A 19,284-nucleotide genomic window follows, 5' to 3' on the forward strand; every position below is an offset into this window, starting at 1 on the left:
AATAAACAACTTAAAACAGACATTTTTCATAATTTAAAAGTTTCTCGGATATTTATATCTTTCCTTGTGCTAATTTCTGTTTCCAATTAAAAATGGTTGACGCATATTAGCTTCAAAATCTATATGATGTTGATAAACTAACATAACAATAGAGTGAGCAAGATTATTGTGATAATAATATAAAAATCAGAATCACAAAACTTAACAGTTTCAACACACGAACTGTGTCTTCATCAGACTTTCTACTCCTTTTGAATTCTCGGGAATTCGTCACCTCTTATATACCTTCCGGAGATTAACTTTCTTCTTAACCCCCTCCTCCTTTCATTAAAATGAACACTTTTTTTTTTTCAGTTTCACCTTGTTAAGCAACACATGTGTCTAATTAAAATGAAGGGGCGGAGCCTAAGTAGAAAGTTGATCTCCGGAAGGTATGTAAGAAGTGACGAATTTCCGAGAAGTCATGAGGAGAGAAAAGTCTGATAAAGACACAGTTAGTGTATTGAAACTGTTACGTGTTTGTGATTTCTTTACATTATTACCACAATAGCCTTGCTCAGTGTATTGTTGTGTTAGTTTAACAATATAGAAGCAAGGTCTGTTAGAATAGCTACATAATATATTTAAATTATGTGTAAACTTAGCATTTCATTACTATAGGATATAGTATATGTATTTCAGAATTTAGTTGATCTTACGTTATAAGCGTTATTATTTTATTGGTGTGTGTTCATCTTTTCAGAATTTGAGAAAAAATAACAGACTTCAATTTATGCAAATTTTTACTATATAAACGAAATTAAAATTGCTACCTTAGATTTGTATGGAGTTTTTTATTATTATTATTATTTTCTTCTTTTCCAAATTTTCGACCACTATATTTTCCCGTAAGTATGGAGTGCGGATCCTTCAAATGTTCATACTTCCTCTTCTTTTTGTTAGGTTAATAAGTATTCAATTTGTGTGCATAACATCAAAATAACTTAAAAGAGAGTATTAATCTATTTTGTCCACTGTTGACAAATACCAATTCTCACCATATTACCATAAAGTAAACGAAATCATCAAATTCTTTATATGTGTATAAAGTCTCAAATTATTAATTAGGTTATATTTCTTGTGAGATTACACGCGTGCCACTAGAAAATTGTTGTAGATTTCCTATATTTGTTTTTATGTTACAATATAAATACAATATTTATTATTTTATTAATTATGTAAAGAACTTAAGCCTGATAGATACGACCTTTTTTTTTTTATCTCCGATGCTTTAACTATAGTTATGAGGTAGTTATATGGTCTCACTGTTTATCAAGACATCCAAAGCCTAATGAGGTCTTTGTTGTTTGGTCCTAATGTATGAGGGCTGAATAAAAAAATGGCAACATTGTTATAATTCGTACATGGTTTTATGCACAGAAGAGCACCTGCTATTCCTTCAATGTACTCCCATCTCTATCATCTTCGGCCACACGTATGGAAGGCGTCTTACACTGTCAGCGTATCAATCTTTGTCGAAATTCCGCAGGAACAGTCATATGGCACGGATGGGCTTCTCTTGTATTGTGTTGCTTCTAGCGAAGTAGTTTCTTCATTTTGGCGAAGAGATCGTCACGAAGTACCGGAAAACATTGTTGTCTACTGCACTCAATTACCACTCCAACTTTAATCTACGCACGTTATTCGTCTTTCTTTGGCGCCAATCGTTATAATGGCGCTTCCACTTTTCCCTGTATTTTGCTGAACTGCTGCTTATGACTGAATAACACACAGTCATTACCATTCGCCACGCTTCATCGTCTGACATTCCCTTATCAGCTGCGGAACTTTTGTAATGCTGAGATACACCTCTTTGACGTAAAAACAGTGTTGTCACTACCTTTTTTCCAATCTATATAATATGATTTAAATATTGTTTTTTCTGGGTATGATGCTTTGTGAAGAATTTTTACATGCTTTATAGTATGTTTATACTCATGTAGATGCATGCATAACCAGATACAACTGAGTCTTTTTCCTTGTGATGTGTTCTTTAGTTCTTGTTTCAATATTCGTTTTAGTCATTACATAATTCTTAAAATAAAGCATGTAAAAATTCTTCACATAATATCATCATATCTAAAAAAAAATAATGTTTGAACCATATTACATTAAGACTAAAAAATCAGGTTTAAATTTAGACTTTGAATCTCTTGATTAAAAGTGAGATCATATAATAGCATAATAAATACAGTTAAAGCATCGGAGATAAAAAGTAGATCTTGTCTATCAGGCCTAAGTTCTTTTCATAAGCAATAAAACAATAAATATTACATTTATATTCTAACACAAATATGGGAATTGTTTAACAATTTTCAAGTGGCACGCTTATAACTTCATAAGAAGTATAGCTTAATTAATAATTTGCGGCTTTATACAAATATAAAGAATTTGGTGGTTCCGTTTACAACTTCATGGCAATATGGTGAGAATTGGTATCTGGTAACAGTGGACAAATTAGACTAGCAAAAAAGAATAGAAACTATTAATATCTGAAGAATCCGCACTTTCTTGGTACCAGTTCACATCCACAGGAAAGGTATAATAGTCGAAAATTCGCTAAAATAATAATAATAAACTCCACATAGATCTAACCCAACAATTTCAATTTCGTTTTCAAATTTTATTTAATCCTGTTACAAATAAATCTATTTTCGGACTTTTACTACCTGCATTATTATTCTCTTTCTAACAAAAGTGCTTCAAAATGGCAAGATCATTCTGAAATTGATCTCAGCAACACGTATATAGATTTATCTTTTCGAGATCAATGCTAAACAGAAAAGAATAGTGTAAATATTTATGTAATATTGTCTATCGTAATACATTCCATATTTATAAGTGCAAATCCATTTATATATATGTGCAGAGAGTTTGGAGTATTTATATTAGTAGTACTCTTGATGATGTGGTTTATGGATGATGTCTAATGTCTTAATATTGTTCGTCACACAATTGGATACTTAATTGCTCACAATATCATACATGAAACATAGGTATCTACGGAAAATCTGTATTTTTCTGATTTCAAGGTCTGAAAAAAAAACCAATAGTTATCAAAGTTGTTAAGGTGACGCAATTTCACCATTTACACTGCCTTGATGTAGCAGTTATAAATAATAATTTATGTATTTTTTATGAATGCGACCAGAATAAAAGACACATAATGTATATAAAAATTATACGCAACAGTGTTTACATTTCTAGTTGACTTGAAATACCATTTTTTAGGACAGTTATCTTGTGGAGAAAAGTACGTTACGATATTTAATCTTTATTATACACGCATATATATATAAATATACGGATATACATATATAGAAAAATATATTATACATAGATACACACATCGAGTTCTGTATAGTGAAATGTCTTCATTGTTAATGTTCTAATGTTATTGCAGAATCAGTGGTGACGTTTATGGCGGCATTTATGTGTGATAACAAAAATGTATCTTTTGCCATGTTCCTGGCTCTAATTACTGCGAATAAACTACAAATATTAACTTTGGTGTTTTTATTTAATAATATTAGGCATAGAACTAATCTGAACCTTTTACGTTATTGCATAGATAGGTACACAAAATACTTATAAATAATTATAATTATAAAACCAATTTAAATACTTACCTCTCTGTGAAAAATAACATTTAATTTGTTGATATTTTCGATATACTCACACCTTAGTCAAACAAGCAAAAAGTTAAATTTAATTAATTGATTGACAGAAGTATAAAATATGTTTTTAGCACCTAGAATTACGAGACAGGGCTTACTCTAGTTTGTATCCGAGGCAAGTTCTTTCATCGTGAATTGATAAGAGGGGAATTTTTTTGAAGGAATTGCTTTAGTGGGAAAGCAAATTAAATAATTGACTTAAAATGTCCAAGAAAAACCAAACACGCTGAGTACTAGTCAAAATCTTTTTACAGTTAATACCTGGCCATGTTATATTGTATGTTGAATTATACTACAACATAGCCAGCCTCCAAGAGTGTTTCTAATACTTGTGTTTCATGCTTGTTTGCTTACCTGTAATATTTTCTTCTGCCCTGTATGTCTGTATGTTGTATTTTTTTTCTGTATGCTACAAAAGTACGTATGCATTCTCAGTACAAACCCGAGCTTGTCGTATGTACAACACAAGTAACAACAAGATAGTGTTCAAATTCCATATGTACTGTTGGAGCAGTATGCGTCATCTAAAGCATGACTAGTGTTGCCTACAGACAATATTTGATTTAGTAGAAATTAAGCGAAAGCATACGTTTTCAGAATGAATAAGTTTTATACAGATGAGCAGGAGATAACATCCCCCCCTGCAGTATGTAGGAAAAGACTTAATATATGTGATAAACTAAAATGTATAATTTTGTTAAAAGATATATCTATGAGTGAATATATTTATAAAGGAACAACACAGTAACTGGGCCTATAGCCTGCTGTATTGAATAAATAAATATAATTTTCTTCATTGTCGGGCACTACGTTATCGAAACATTGACGTCACAATTAACTTAACAGGCGTAGTAGTCAAGCCGAAGTTCGGCTTTCAAGTTGTTCCAAGTTATTTCAAGTTCTTGAAATTACTGCCTATTTGAAATGATAACACCTTGAAAGCACTATAAAATAACCTTCCGATACTTTATTTGTTTATTTACTTATTGTAGTGTTTTGAAATATATGAAAAGATGTTGTAAAATATCACACGCAATCTGAAGTAAAGTAACAATGATTGAAAATTTTTCAATTATCTTCAAATTCTTTTCCGTATCAACTTCGAGCTCCTTCTGAAAATCAAATTTACTAAATCTTTTGGAAACAATTTCAGGGACTGTGATTGCCTGAAAACTATTTTGTAACTTGCAATTCTATTAATAACACCAAAGAATGTGGTGATTTGAAAATTACGCACCGAAAATTTAATATTTAAAAATAAAATTAATCTATATTATAAAATTGATAATAACTATGTTTGTGACTCAATCTCCTGAACCACCCAACCGATCTCCATCAAATTTTTGACGTAGATGAGGTTCTGGACTGGGAGTATTTTTAGCTATTCACTTTGACGATAAAACTTAGGGGAGAGGGAGGGGGGAAATATATAAAAATCAATATTAATAAAAATTATAAAGAGACTAGCTTTGTGACAATAACTCTTGAGCCACCAGACCGATTTCAATCAAATTTTCAACATAGATGAGGTTCGGGGCTGGAAAGTTTTTTTTTTTTTTTTAAATAATTTCTTCTTGACGATAGAACCCAGAGGAGGTGAAAGGGAGGGATATATATATATATAAACTTAATAACTCTTGAACCACCCAGCCAATCTCGATCAAATTTTTAACATAGATAAGGTTCGGACCTGGAACAGTTGACGATAGAACATCGGAGAGGGGAGGGAATACATAAAAATAAATAAAACCTAATAACTCTTGAACAACCTAACCGAACTCAATCAAATTTTCAACATAGATGAGATTCAGGACTGGAAAGCTTTGACGCTAGAATCTAGGGACGGGGAGGGGAGGGGGAGTTGTATACCTAAAAATAAATAAAACTTAATAACTGTTAAAACATTCAATCGATCTCGATTAAATTTTCAACATAAATGATGTTCGGGTCTGGGATGATTATTATCATTTTACTTTGACGTTGCAACTTAGGGGAGGGATTGGGAGAGATATATGTTAAAAAAGTGAAAATGATTGTCTTTGTGACTTCATTACCCTTAAACCATCCGACCGATCTCGATCAAATTTTCCACACAGATGATTTCGGTCCTGGGATGGTTTTCTATCATATCATTTTCATAATAGTACCTCGGGGAGGGGGAGATATATAAAAATAAATAAAACTTAAATTTTGAACCACCCGGCCGATCTCGATCAAATTTTCTGCATAGATGAGGTTCGGGTCTGTAATGATTTTTATTATTTTACCTTGTTGGTGCAACTTAGGGAGGGGGAGAGAGATACATATATAAAAAATAACAATGTAAGTAACTGTATTTTTGACTTCATCGCTTCTTCCGACCGATTTCGATGAAATTTTCATTATAGATGAGGTTCAGACCTGAGATAATTTTGTCATATCACTTTGACGGTTCAACTTAGTGAGGAAAGAGGGGGAGAAACATTTATAAATGATAGAGAATGACCGATATTAGTGTTGAACCTATAGTTTTTGGGGTCGCTGAGATGCACAGTGACACTTCTGATGCCGTTTAAATCCAAATTCAGCACCGCAACTTGGGGGAGGAGAGAAAGGAGATATATAAAAATAATCGAAAATGAACAATATCAGTGTCGAATCCACGGTTTTTGAGTCGCTAAGATGAATAGTGATACCTCCGATCCCGTTTACGTCCAAATTTAGCCCCACAACTTGAGGGAGGGGGGAGGGAAATGATTAAAACTGATCAAAAATGACCCAAGTAGAATAGGTTCCAAACTACGAGCACACTTTTCCAGCCCTATGCCTCTCTTAGAAAGCACCCCTACAGCCCTTTTGCACATTGTTTGCAGGCTAATGACTTTGCTCGACACGCCACTGAACACAGGGAATAACATAGTATACAGTTTATGGTCCACTAGCCAATATTATTCAGCGCAGTACTTTATTAAGTTATTCAGCATCCACAGTACTTTATAGTTACATTCATAAAGTACTATCCGCTGCAGAGAAGAAAACAAGTTCGGAGTGAGGAAGTGGGGAACGGAGGGTGTAGTTGTTCCTCTCTAAACTGTCACAATTGTTTATGACTCTTCAAAGACACATTTTTGCAGAGTTGCCAGGGATACAGCGAATGCCATGTTTGTGTGGAAATCGAAAGAAATGTTACCGTCGGACCATTTTCTGGGGGACGGGGGTTTAGTAAATCAAGCTTCACTGACACCTAACACATGCCTGCTCAGCAGTTAATTAAAAACGACATTCCTTCTTAGTATGGTCATTCAAAGTAGAGAATGAAAAAAAGAGAATCGTTTGACAACTTATCAATGAATTTATTGTGTTTGAAAGTAAAGTGTTATTCTTTTCGTTGTAGTTTAATTACAAGATCTCAGAGAGGATCTCAAGAAATTATTTAAATAATAATTAAAACTTATAGATATAGTTCTTGTTTTTAGTCTCCATATCTTCATCTCTAGTCAGAAAATAATCTTTTAAAAAATACCCCAAAAACCCCGGATCCCATAAGGGTTAAGAGAATTCGTATGTAATAACGTCAAAATGTCACTGGACTAGACCTCATATTATGTGTTTATTATTAGCATCTTGCACCTATGCTTTTATCTCAAATCCAAATACTTGCTTACATTTTATGCCATAAAATGGGGAGAAAGTGCCTCCAGAATTTTAGGTGTTAGTCTCAGCATTTATCTAATACGAAGTTGAAAAACCAGAAGACCTCGGTCCAATGAAACAATCAAGTTCCCGTTGTTCTGTATTGTAGGGCATTTTGTATGGAAACTTGACAATAAATAACTAAAGATTATCCTTCCTGCTGGGAATGGACAATGCACTCAATTAGCACCGCATTCGTTGCCTCGTTTTCTCCGAAGTCCTTCCATTTCAAGAAATATATTTTCCTAGTCGTGGATTCATCTAAGTGGATAGCATTTTTCAAACAGTGCAATGTTCGAAGTGTTCACTGATTTCCACCATGTCAGTTTTTTCGCTTTTTTTTTTTTTTTTTTTTTTTTTTTTTTTTTTTAGAGAAGGGCAGTATTTCTTGAAACTCATGTTTGTTTTTTAAATTGATTCAGAATAAGAAATAAGAATAAGGAATAAGGAATCACCTTATTAGATTCTATTTAGTGATAATTTCATCCACTTAAATAATGGTTTCAGTTCGTAGGAAAGGATGTTAGGCTGTTATATCAAACTATTCACAGTAAAGCTAGAGAAGTTGTGAGAAAAGTTCTAGTTAAATTGATGAAAAAGCAAATGAATACTGAGATCAGTGCCTTGATATAACAGCCTAACTGACGTCCTTTTAAAACAGTTTCTTGTGTTATTATTAATTGCTTGTATTGTATTAATTGCTTATGACTGTATTGTATTAGTAAATAACAAATAAAATTTTTAAGTATCTGAAAAAAATACGTTTAGAAAATAAATGTATTATTCTTAAAAAAACTATCATAAGTGAATTACTCATTTGTTATTTATTTATTTATTTATTTATTTCATTTATACATATTTCTGGGTCTTACTGACATCTATACCCGTAAGTCCGTCATCTATGAGGGATAACGTCCTTCGGTGAACACAATCCGATGAAGGAAAGGGAAGTAGTGCGTTTGACCTGTATGTCCCAACATTAATCTGGTGTCAATGAGAAAAACCCAGGAGAAACCCCACTCTGGATGGCTGCCCTGAAAAGTCTGTTACACATTTTCGACCGAGTGTCATCATCTGGAATCGAATGCGAGACTGATCGCACCAAAGGCAAGAGCGTTAGCGACTACGCTACACGAGGTCACGAGTTATTCATTTAGTAGCTAAATCACAGCGAGAAGTTAGAACTGATATTGTTTAAGTATTTTGACAGACTACATAGCATAGATAAAACTACTTAATAACATTTTGTTTTTATTTTTTTATTTTTAACGTTTCTTTTCAATTAAATTGAGAAATTCAGTTTCTAAGTTGCAATTAAATAGTTAAAATCATTCTAAATCTGCAAATTGTCTACATAGTTGCCACTGGCACAAATCCTAGGGATGATACGGACATGTCCCCTCCAATCTTGGAACTGGGGGAATTGTCCCCCCAGAAATCAGATTTGAAATGTGTCCGATTGGGGAGGGTATGTGATTATTTGTGTCCGATTACCACAAGGGAAAGTGAGATGAAATTAATGTCCTCACATAATAAGCCTCAAATCTGCCCGCCTCCCAATGTTCAAGACAACTCTGCTGCCCTGATCCCCCACGGCATTGTTTTTCAACTTCATAGCCTAAATATTTTGAACATCGCTTATATATAAGCAAAGTATTATCATCGGAACCACTTCTTTTAAATGTATATTTTAATCCACCCTTCCACATGATATCTTTATAATCAGAACAAAATCCTGGCAAAAGTCTTAGGAAGAACACCATTTCCTCATCTGTTCTTCTCCAAGTAATTTCTTCCCCCCCACATTCATCATAATGATTTGCTTCTGGTTTTAAAATCGTACATGTATTTACAGCTATCGAAGTTAAACCAGGATAATCTATAGTATCCAATATCTGCTCGTGCTTACTAACTTGTATTTGGGAAAACAAATGTGGAAATAAATCATTAATAACTCTAATATTTTGGCCAGAAGTGTATTCCCCATAGGCGTATCTTCCACGTATTTCAAGAGTTACATACATATCAGCATAATAAGGATATATAAAACCAACTCCAACATCAATATCAAACTCAATAGACCTGTTTGGTTTATTTAAATTCTCTATTATCTGTTGATTAGTCTTAAAGGATTGTAATTCATATGACTCCATTTTATTCATATTTATTAAAAAGAAAAAAATATTTTTACGAATTAAACTCAAAGTAAAACCTTAAATATACCTTCTCCACACATCTTTATTTCTATTTAGTTCGCTAATAATTTCTGGAAAACTATATCCATCTGTAAACATTTTTAACACTGTAATACATAAATGTTCACAGATTACCTCGTTAAAATGTTGTATACGATTGCTACTGTATTCTATATTATTATGACCAAGATATTTTATAAGTGTTTTTGGTGGATTACCTCCGAATGAATCAAACACATACTTTCTATTTCCTTCTTTCCAATAACAATTCCAATGAGTTCCTATATTTTAGACTATCAAAATTAACAATAGCACACTCATTCTTCTTCGGCTCTTTAGGTAATTCATCACTCATAAATACACCTCTAAAGTTTCTTATCTAAGCTGTTTAGCAAGACATATTAGATCCAAGTTACTTAAAGGTTTAATTTCTTCTTTTTCTTTACTACGCTTTTGGGCTTTACTTTTTCTGGAAGCTTACCACCTTGTTTCTTCTCTTCCATTGCTAAGTTATGTCTCTTTTGTTCTTCTAATTCCTTTTTATTCTTTTTTACATCATCTACCGTTTGGCTACAACAGCAACTCCAGTAGCAGCAGAACCAAGAGCACTTATTAAAGCTAAAATAGTTGGATTGGAAATATAAAACCTCCACAATGAGCTTTATTATTGTCTTCATTTCTTTGTTTGTTTTCTTAACTTATAGAAAGAGATAAAGACATACATTGATCTTTACTTAGTTTCGCTTCTTTTTGATTTGTCTCGTGGTTAAAATGTGATCAATATTTAACTGTTTAAGTTCCCCGTTAGGAATTGTAAATGTAAAACTACTCAACTTCATACTTATATTTATTTAAAAAGTAAAAAATATTTCCATAAAAATTAAAAACAATACATACTTAGAAACTAAACCTAAACATACTATATACTTATAAACCTAAACCAAATCTTACTTTTGAATTCATCGCTAATGCAATACCTAAAGCAGGTAAAACGTTCTATTATCAAGTTAGCATCTTTAGCAAAAGCTCTTTCCCATGCTTTATTTTCTAATTCTTTGTCTGCAATATGTCTTGAAGCTGAATCTCTATTATCTCTGTAGTAGATATCATGTTCTCTACAAGCTTCATCTAATGGGTTAATACTTCTATCTCCTCTTTCTAATCTTTCTTGTAGCTTAGTACCTGGTTGTTAACCCCTCAAGTTTCCCTGAAGGCTGGACTGTATATTAATGGATCATTGGAGTTGGTCACACTCCTCATCACCACACCCACACCAATGGTCTTTGAAACGGCTCCATATTAGACTGACCATTTTGCTAAGTTTGGATCTCGCTTGCGGATTATCCATTCCTAATCGTCTTTACCATTGTATTCGGTCATTACCCGAGTTTCCTCTAAATGTTTCCAAAGACAGGTGGTAGATTAGGCTATAAGGACGTTCCCGCAAAAAGGTGTGTATTACAATGCTCTTTTAAAACATGACAGCGGGCCAAAGCTGACCGAAGTAACTATAGCCTGGAATATTTAATTCAAATGGAAGTTTATTAATTAAATTATTTACCTTACTCATTTACTTACTAACATAATCAATCCTTTTCCATACTTCTCATTATTCCAAAATTTTGGTGGCAACGTTTTCAATATCTTTATCAAATAACCTATACCCTTTGAATCATTAGGAATAAATTGTGAGAGTTTAGAATTAATCATATCCATAATGCCTACTTTCTGATTATAAAAGTTATTATTTCCAGCTTTTCCTTCTCCATCGATAAGATCAATCGATCAATTAGTTTTCTCACATCATCCATCCACTTGTATTCTTTTGGTAATTCGTTATATATATCTTGATTCCCTCTCCTGTTTTCTTTCTTGTTGGTGTTGGAGCAAACGTTGGTTTTATATTATTAAATAGGTTTGATAATTTCTTTGTATTTTTCGCTTTTACTAGATCGTTGTTTTCTTGTGTTTAGATCATTGTTATGAAATGCAACATTAGAATCAATTAGTATTTGTATATATTTTTAGGTCATCATTATAGTTTGTTGGATTATGTTTTGTTAGTAGTTCCGATAAACCTTTTGTTCCTGTGTAATGCCGATTATTAAAGACTAAATCATCACCATGAATTTTAACTTCTTTATCCCCTATCATATATATGATTTTCCATCTTTATCATATGGTTGTATTCCAAAAATTTTATCATCTCTAGTTGCATAATATGTATCTTGAGGCAATCTTACCAAAATGAGTAGTTGCTAAAGATTCTACATCTATTTTATACTTAATTTGCTTTTTCATTTGTGTTATTTCTTCTGTTATAGGTGTATCACTTTCACTTACAGGACTGTCGTACATATGAGGTGTCACTAATAAGCTTGAATCTACTCTTGCACTTTTATGTACAACTGGAACTAACTCTTGAATTAAATTTTTATTTTATTCTGCTACTTTTGATATATCTTGTCCTAAATCTTTAATTGCGTCGATAACAGGCTCATCTTGTTCTTTATATTTCTCATATTTACTTCGATTAGCCTGTTTAATTTCCTTAAATCTTTTAACAAGTTCTTCTCTTAACTTTATATATTTCTTAGCTTTATTAACATCCATTTATTATATAAAGAAAAAATAAACACAACACAACGTAGCACAACATCTATGTTCAACTACGTTCACCTATGTATAAATCTTTAATTTTATTTTTATATAAAGAAAATAAAAAGACATAACACAACGTTCATTTACGTTCATCCACGTTTACCTAGTATGAATCTTTAATTGTATTTCTATATAAAGAAAATAAAAACAACACAACGTAACATCCACGTTCATCTACGTTTAAATTAGACTTTCAGAAACTCTTTAATTTTATTTCTATATTTACCATTATTCGCTTTTCCTGTCATATCTATTGTTAAGAAACCATGCTCTTCTCCCCAACACTTATTACACAAAGATTGTAATTTTTCAAATGGCATATTAGATCCAACAAATTCATCATATATATGTTTTAGATTCACCTTCTCCTGTCTAAAAATACAAAAAAAGTTTACGTTATCTCTAATTAATTGTTTGGGTACTTTAGAGTAGGTTTGTCCGAGATAGAAACAGTTTAAACCTTTATGACGACCTCGAGTAAAATATTCTCTTACATCGTTTTGTTCTTCTAAAATGAAATCATCAAGCACTACCACAGAATCAACCTCACATTCATCTAGTGGAATAATCTCTTCGTTGTTTCCTCTTACTGCTGCTACTGCATCTTTAATATCACATTATACAACTCGAAAAAGTTGTATTAGTAGTTGGTATTTAGGTTGATTGAGACTTTTAGAATAAATATAAACATTTGCCTATTTTAACCAGTCAGGTGCTAACAAGAAATTATCAATCATTAACGTCGTTTTTCCACATCCACTAGGCCCAACTATTAAACATCTTAGATCATCAGGAAGTAATACATTATTCCTCTTTCTCTTCGTTGTTTGTTCTGTTAACCTTACTTTAATATCCCAATTATCCATTTTATTTTTATTATGTAATAAATGAAAGTATATAATTTAAATGGTTATTCCTTTGTACTAAGCATGTCTCTGCATTATCCATTTAAAAACATTTCAGAAATAGCTCTTGCGGGATTTTACACAACAAACCTAATTCCAAACATTACAGAAAAAATAATAAATTAACAGTTCCTAGAGGAACCTTTGAAAAGCAAATTACAGTTCCGCCTGGTCAATATATTTTTTAAAGAATTAGAAGAATATATTACAATTCGAATGTAGTTCAATACTTTATTAGGAGATGATGTTAAATTTACTGAAGACAGAAAGAGAAACAGAGTTAAAATATTAAGCGAAAGCTATTATGACAACCTTAGATACTATTAATACCGTATTAGGTTTTAGCGAGAAGAAATTAACTGATAGAACAATATATGTTGGAGATAAGCTACCAAAGTTTCATCCATTTGATACTATAAATATTCACTGTGATTTAGCAGAAGGTATGATTTTAAAAGACAAAGACACAACGCACACCGAAACAATAATCGCAATATATAGAACAAATGCAGAGTTCGGAGAACCAATCTTATATGAGCTCAAAGAAAAGATATTCTTCTCAATACACCACAATAAATTTAACAGTATCAAAGTTTCAATTTGAGATGAGAATGGTGATTTGATTGAATTTGGTGGAGCTCGTATCACTGTTCTTCTTGCTGTTAAATAATCTGAAATTTTATATATAATGTAATATGGATATCTTTGGTAATACTAAAAATAAGATTTAGATATTAACATTAGCGAAGAGCAATTAGAACTATTACAGTATCTGAGTACGAAAGAAGAGCTTAGAAACCTTAGTAATCTATGTAAAGTTTTACATCGAATAATACAGGGTGATTTTTTAAACTCACTGATTTTATTTGGCTGTAGAATTTCTAACTGAATTCCAATTTTCATTCGGTTTGTTACAAATGATCAAGGAGGAATGAGAGATTTATGGAACTATGTTTACTGGTTTAAATTCATTCGTTTAAAACTCATATCGACCACGCCTGAAGAAAAACAGCAAATATTCGCCAGTGTACCTTACAATTGGAATGGGTTTTGGATTTTTGAAGCGAAATTGCAGAATTCAAATTAAGTGTTAGTGAGAATACAAAGTAAGTGTTAGTGGTAACACCCATAAATCAATGTTGAATAGCTATAGCCGGTTTTTGCGACAAACGATGGAGAGATTTCTTGGGCGGTAACTGACATCTTCCACAACACTTATCTGCGGAGTTAGATGCTTCCCTGTCTCACTCGAAAGCGATCCTGTTTCTTCCAATTTATTCACTAGCGACCATATTATGTTCCTATCTGGGGCAGAAGTGAAGCAAATTTGTTTCTAAATCCCCTTTGCGTAGCAACAAGAGACTCCATTGTCCAAAAACTATTAACGATAAACGCATGTTGCTCCAAAGAGTACATTATTCTCAGTGTCCTGATTATACTCACACGGTTGAACAGAACTGTAGAGAACAATTCCCAATACAACGGCACAGTTTCCTGTTTCGGATGATGGCGAAGTTGCCATCCAACGAAGAAAACTCAAATCTCCACACCACACCGCACCTCATTCTAATTGTAAGGTACACTGACGAATATTTGCTGTTTTTCTTCGGGCGTGGCTGATATTACCCGGATGAATATAAACCAGTAAACATAGTTCTATACATTTCTCATCCTTCCTTGATCATTTGTCACAAACCACATGAAAATTGGAATTCAGTTAGAAATTCTAGACCCAAATGAAATCAGTGAGTTTTAAAAAAAATCACCCTGTACAACATGGGTTGATTTTAAAAACAAAAGACTTGTTAATGTAGCTAATCCAGTTGATCAACAAGATGTAGTAACTTTCGAACAACTCAAATCAATAAATAGTCAATTAGAAAGTGATAGAAAGAAGTTTGAAGGCACATACTTAAAGGAAGATGAATTAGATATAAAATCGGAATTATCAGATAAATTAAATATTAAAATAAGATATAAAATTATAACCATCGGAGAGAGAAGATTATTTCTTTTATATGATGCAATTTTAGATTATGAGCCTGTAATATTACGTCAACTTAACTCAGAGTTAATTTGTTACAAAAGAACATTTCCAAACATCAAACAAAGAAGAAAATACGCTCATTATGAAGAAGGAAACTATAAATATATTATGCCGATTGAGAACTAAAAATGTTAAAGATCCAAACCTTAGAATATTTAATCTATCTAATGGTTATAAGTTTCTCTATAATGGACAAATAATGCATATGGAATTAAGTGTGATCGTCTATGTGGAATATTGGAAATTATTTTATTATCGGAGCTAGGAATTTCAAAAAGTATTATAAGACCAATATGTGTTGAAATAGATAGCAAGGCTGCTATGGATAGGGTGAAATGTAATTGTACAAAGGCTAGGACGAAAGATATTAACAGAAAATACTGTTTTGTAAGAAGTGCTGTGAACAAAGGGAATATTGTAGTAAAACACGAAAAATCAGAAAGACTAGAAGCAAATATATTAATAAGGAATGTAGACAAAGGGAAAACTGAAACTGTTTGTAAGCAGTTAGCGCTTATGGAAGTAATAAAAACTGGAATGTTCAGAGCATGTTTCTAATCGTTACTCGCGCGTAGATGGGTATAACAAAGGCTGGTAGTCGCTGGCACTATGCGCGGACAGCAGTATTCAGTTGTTGGAAGATGGAGATATAAGGGGTGGTATCAGTGTGTAAAATGCTTTATGTTAATATTCTACTGTAAGTATTCAATATAATATATTAGTATAAATCTCACATTGTTTCTTCTTTGTTACAATCAAATGAGTAGTGAAAAAATGATCGATCTGGCTCAGCGTTTGCCAACTCACAAGCCCCTGGGAAAATGACCACCGTGCACCGTGAGCCCACGGTCTTTTACGACCTCCATTTAGGGGTGTATTCGTTCTCTTTTATGACCACTTTTTAGGGGTGTACTCATTCTCTTTTACGACCTCCTCCATTTTAAGGGGGTGTACTCGTTTTCAACCCCTACGAACACATAACATTACGTAACACACAGCAGAACATAAGAGTACGTAACATAACAAGGGTGTATTCATTCAACCCCTACGAACACATAGAAGAGAAGATAACACATAACACTACGTAACACACAGCACAACAGATAATACATGGCGTATTTTCCAACCCCTATTTTAAGATAACAGAAATTACGAACACATAGAAGAGCAGATAACACGTAACATAGCAGGGGTGAACTCGTTCCCTTTTTCAACCCCTATTTTAACATAGCAGAAATGACATAAGCATGTCCTCAAACTACTGACCATTGTGAACAAAGGTCAATTGGTCATCAAGGTCGAAAACAGAGCCACATTTAGCAATAGGTCATCAGGTACTACATGTCCCAAAATTAGTGGTCATCGAGGTCAAAGACCAAAATACTTAAAACCAAATAACTCTTAAATGGATCCACATACTGAGGTGCTTTTTCCATACTTAGTAATCGGTCACCAACTACTACATGTTAAAAAAGTACTGATCATCGAGGTCAAAGGTCAACATACTTAAAACCTAATAACTCGAAAACGGAGCCAAATATCGAAGTGGTGTTTCCACATTGAGTAATAGGTCATCAACTACTACAAGTTCCAAAATACTAATCATCGAGGTCAAAGGTCAAAGTACTTAAAACCCAATCACTCGTAAACGAAGCAACATATTGAGGTGCTGTTTCCACATTTAGTAATAATATTGCTGAGATTCGGATATTATATTTTGCTGTTTATCTAACTTTTAAAATATTGTAAAATCGTTAATTGCTGTCTTCCAACTATAGAACACCAATTAGTGTTTTTTCTAATAACCTATTATTCTTAACGTTCAACAATTATTCACTGTAAAGCAATGCTTATAGAATTCTTTTCTCGGAAAAATCAGCTGTTGGCATGAAAAAGTAATTGGGGTTGTTCCCACTATAGAACACCAATTAGTGTTTTTTCTAATAACCTATTATTCTTAACGATCAACAATTATTCACTGTAACGCTATATTGAAAGCAAAATTCTTCTCGGAAAAAATCAGGTGTTTGCAAGAAAAATTAATTGGGGCTGTTCCCACTATAGAACACCAAGAAGTGTTTTTACAATAACGTATTCTTCCTAACATTTTTAGTGATATTTTCTAAACCTGAAAATAGAAAAAAGCAAATTATTATTATTACATTTCTTACATTACAAAATCATCCAAAAATCGCATATTAGGCGTATCCCACATAACTGGCTCAGCATTGGCCAACTCACGAGCCCCTGGGAAATTGAGCACCTTACACCGTGAACCCACGGTCTTTTACGACCTCCATTTTAGGGGTGTATTCGTTCTCTTTTATGAGCACTTTTTCAACATAGCAGACAAAGAACATAGCAAAGGGGTACGAACACATAACATCCTCCATTTTAGGGGTGTACTCGTTCTCATTTTTCAACCCTTATTTGAACATAACAGATAATACATTCGAACCCTATAGCAAAGATTCTTTTAAGGAGTGAACTTGTTTTAACCTATATTTGAACATAGCAGAGATTATTTAAAGAATGCGAAACTTCCGTGTTTTGTTATCAGTTACATAATAACTTCCGCCATATGTAGATAATTCTCATTACGTCATTCATCCGGATTTTAAAAAAACATTGACCTAGTTTTCTCTTTAACAGACAATAACTTGTCATTCAATGATAGGAATCCCTGAACGTAATGTAATCAATCACAAAGGTATAAAAAAGAGGGGAATCCCCGAGCATGACTCATACTATTGCGCAATATTACGCAATGCGGTCAGACAGGTATAAAAGACTGACCGACATGTTTTTTTGTAATCACTTCATGTTTACCGTGTGAAGCGTAAAGTTCAGATATTTTTTGTGTGTGTGCGTTTATATTATTAGTGTGGTTTATTAATAGTGTGGTTTTGTTTTCTTTTGTAAGTAAGACATTTTATAATAATATTATATTATAAAAACGCAGTTCAAAATTATTATAGTAACTTTGAAGAGTTAGTTTTTAAAAAAAATGGCAACAAAAAAGGTTAAATCAAATACTATCAATTCTGATACTCTATTTAATAATAATTTAAAAAAAATTATTTTAAAATGTGATACTGATTTAAATGAGGATAGTGGATGTTTTTTAAAGAATAAAAGAAAAGACTGTTTAGATATATTAAAACAGGAACAAGATAATTCAGCATTTAAAGTAAATTTTTCTTTGGCTACAACTTTTGTAAAACCAGTAGATTTAGAAACATGTCGATTCTTTGTAAATAGTGGTAACGAAATTATTTTACCGAGTACAGATGTGAATTCTATAATAGAAAAACTATTTAATAAAATTTTAGTTGAACAAGAAAATAGAGCAATTAAGAAATCAGGGTGGTCTTTATGTTCTGAACCAAACCATCACTTAGAAATTAAAATCAGTAAATATGATCCTCTTTCCACTTCTTCTTTTATAAAATTACCTCAATGGATTTTATCCAAAAAGAATTGTGTTTTAAATATTCAAAATAACGATAATAGATGTTTTATGTACTGCATTCTAGCTGCGTTGCATCCCGCAAAAGAACATCCATATCGTGTAAATAATTACATACAATATATTAATACTTTATTACCATTATTTGAAAAAAACAATATAAAGTTTCCCGTTGAAATAGAATACATAAGCAAATTTGAACATATGTATAATTCTGTATTTCCTAAGGAACAAATTTCCATTAGTATATATGGCATTAATTATGATCATGAAACTATTTTCCCGTTACGTATAAGCGAAAACACAGCTGTAGATAAACGTATAGATTTACTGTATTGTGAAGAAAATTGCAACAGTCATTATTGTCTAATAAAAAATATCAATGCGTTATTGAAGAGTCATAAAGAGAAATCTTATGTAAAATTGCCTCAATGGATTTTATCCACAAAATGTGTTTTAAATATTGAAAATAACGATAATAGATGTTTTATGTACTGCATTCTAGCTGCGTTGCATCCCACAAAAGATAATCCATATCGTGTGAATAATTACATACAATATATTAATACTTTATTACCATTATTTGAAAAAACCAATATAAAGTTTCCCCGTTGAAATA

This window comes from Thermobia domestica, chromosome 2 (genome assembly GCF_964235325.1).
Source record: "Thermobia domestica chromosome 2, izTheDome1.hap1.1, whole genome shotgun sequence".
NCBI lineage: Eukaryota > Metazoa > Arthropoda > Insecta > Zygentoma > Lepismatidae > Thermobia > Thermobia domestica.